Source organism: Oncorhynchus masou, unplaced genomic scaffold (assembly GCF_036934945.1).
Source record: "Oncorhynchus masou masou isolate Uvic2021 unplaced genomic scaffold, UVic_Omas_1.1 unplaced_scaffold_1334, whole genome shotgun sequence".
Lineage (NCBI taxonomy): Eukaryota > Metazoa > Chordata > Actinopteri > Salmoniformes > Salmonidae > Oncorhynchus > Oncorhynchus masou.
This window is the reverse complement of record NW_027003218.1, coordinates 1,608-4,186: the sequence shown is the minus strand read 5'-3', so window position 1 is coordinate 4,186 and position 2,579 is coordinate 1,608. Positions and strand designations below refer to the sequence as shown.

The following is a 2,579-nucleotide window of genomic DNA, read 5'->3' as shown; positions in this document are numbered from 1 at the left end:
AAGAGTTAGGGTCTTGGGGCTAGGGTCTAAGAGTTGGGTCTAGGTGTTAGGGTCTACGAGTTAGGGTCTAGGTGCTAGGGTCTATAAGTTAGGGTCTAAGGGTTAGGGTATAGAAGTTAGGGTCTAAGGGCTAGGGCTAGTCCCCTTACCAGGAAAGAACAGAGGAAGATGAAATGCTGTATGTGAAGGTCCTAGTGGGAGGGGCTAGGGCAGGGTTTCCCAAACTGGGTCCTGGGTCCCCCCCTGTGGGCACGTTGTGGTTTCCCCCAGCACTACACTGCTGATTCAGATAACCAACTCATCATCAAGCTTTGATTATTGGAATCAGCTGTGTATTGCTGGGGTAAAGAAACAACAACCTGAATTTGAGAAATGCTGGACTAGGGTATAAGGGATAGGGGTTAGGGGCTAGGGGTTAGGGTTTGATTAGTCCTCTTACCAGGAAAGAACAGAAGAAGATGAAGGAGACAGAAGTATGTGTATGCGAAGGTGCTGCCACACTCTGGTTCTGTGTTCCTGAGTCTGGGTCACACTTCTTACCCCCAGACACGACAGCATGATGTCATGCCACGCCTCACCTGTCGCACTCCTGGTACAGGACACACACACACGAACAGACACATATACATGTACGGATGCACACACACACACGCACGCACACACACACGCGTGCACACACACGCGGCACACACACACACGCGCACACACACAAAGACACACACGAACGGATGCATGCACACACACACACACACATACATACATACGGATGCACACACACACACACATGAACGGACGCACACACACACACACACACACATACGGATGCATACACATGGACAAAAACAAACAAAAACAAGTGTGTCAGTGTGGGAGAGAAGATAGAGGGTGAGAATAATAGAAAACAGAGAGAGAGAGAGGGTGATGGAAAGAGAGAGAAAGAAAGAGAGGGTGAGGGAAAGAGAAGCGAAAGAGAGAGAGGGTGAGGGAAAGAGAGATAAATAGAGAGAGGGGGAGGGAAAGAGAGAGAAAGAGAGAGAGAGGGTGAGGGAAGAGAAAGAGAGAAAGGGTGAGTGAAAGAGAGAGAGAGGGTGAGGGAAAAAGAAAGAAAAGAGAGAGGGTGAGAGAAGAGAAAGAAAGAGAGGGTGAGGGAAATACAAGAGAGAGGGTGAGGGAAAGAGAAAGAGAGAGAGGGTGAGGAAGAGAAAGAGAGAGAGGGTGAGGGAAAGAGAAAGAGAGGGTGAGGGAAAGAGAGAGAGGCAGAGGGAAAGAGAAAGAGAGTGAGGGAAAGAGAGAGGGTGAGGGAGAGAGGATGAGGGAAGAGAGAGAGCATGGATATTGAGGAAAGGAGAGAAGGAGCATATGAAAGCAGAGAGAGAGAGAGTAGATAACCCACCTGAATAGTAACATGAGTGCCATGATGAAAGTCCTGAAGTTGTTGTTTTCGTTGATGGCACTGCCTTCGTCCTCGCCCAGTGCAAGATTACCAAACAACTATACACACACACACACAGAGGTAAAGGAAGTGATCATTTAGGGCTGAATTCTGACTATTGACATCCATCATTGGCTATTGGCATCAATAGAAATCATTTTCTGAATAAATGCTTTATTACAGAGGCTATGTCAGCAGTACTCACCTGCATCCCAATGATGGCGTAGATAAAGAACAGCATGCCAATGAGGAGGCACACATAGGGCAGCGCCTACCGGTGGACACACAGGGAAGTACATTTTCAGTGTTAAGACTACAAACAGCTTAACTGCCCATATCAGACTGGACATAGGAAAGGAAAAGCTGTGTGTGTTTGTTCATGTATTTATGTGTGTGTGTGTGTGTGTGTGTGTGTGTGTGTGTGTGTGTGTGTGTGTGTGTGTGTGTGTGTGTGTGTGTGTGTTTATGTGTGTGTTTATGTGTGTGTACCTTAAATGACTGGACGAAAGTCCAGAGCAGGATGCGTATAGTCTCTCCTTGTCTCAGTAGCTTGACGAGAGCGAGCCGCTCGAAACAGTCGAAGGAAACTCAGGTTGATGAAGTTATTCTACAGCAGCGATGTATGGATGTGTGGTGTGGTGTGGTGTGGTGTGGTGTGGTGTGGTGTGGTGTGTGTTGTGGTGTGGTGTGGTGTGTGTGGTGTGTGTGTGTGTGTGTGTGTGTGTGTGTGTGTGTGGGTGTGTGTGTGTGGTGTGGTGTGGTGTGTGTGTGTGTGTGTGTGTGTGTTTGATCAGAAGAAGAGAGAGAGGGAAAGAGACAATTAGTTTTACTGAACTATTATCACCCCTCTATCAAAAAGCCAAAATCAAACCAAAACAAAGAGAGAGGAGAACAAAAAGGAGAGAGAGAGGAGGTTAAATAGGAGAGAGAGAGGAGGTTAAATAGGAGAGAGAGGGGAGGTTAAATAGGAGACAGAGAGGAGGTTAAATAGGAGACAGAGGAGGTTAAATAGGAGAGAGAGGAGGTTAAATAGGAGAGAGAGGGGAGGTTAAATAGGAGAGAGAGGAGGTTAAATAGGAGAGAGAGGGGAGGTTAAATAGGAGAGAGAGGAGGTTAAATAGGAGAGAGAGGAGGTTAAATAGGAGAG

The 2,579-nt window shown here is 47.2% G+C and overlaps 1 long non-coding RNA gene across 1 annotated transcript; it reads right to left on the bottom strand.

The window, feature by feature from the left end:
* Window positions 1–539: 539 nt before the first annotated feature.
* Window positions 540–2,114, bottom strand: LOC135530404 (uncharacterized). Its single transcript, XR_010453838.1, has 4 exons — window positions 1,922–2,114; window positions 1,638–1,703; window positions 1,394–1,491; window positions 540–589 (listed from the first exon to the last, which is right to left on the bottom strand). It is a non-coding gene; the product is annotated as an uncharacterized LOC135530404 (long non-coding RNA).
* Window positions 2,115–2,579: the final 465 nt, after the last annotated feature.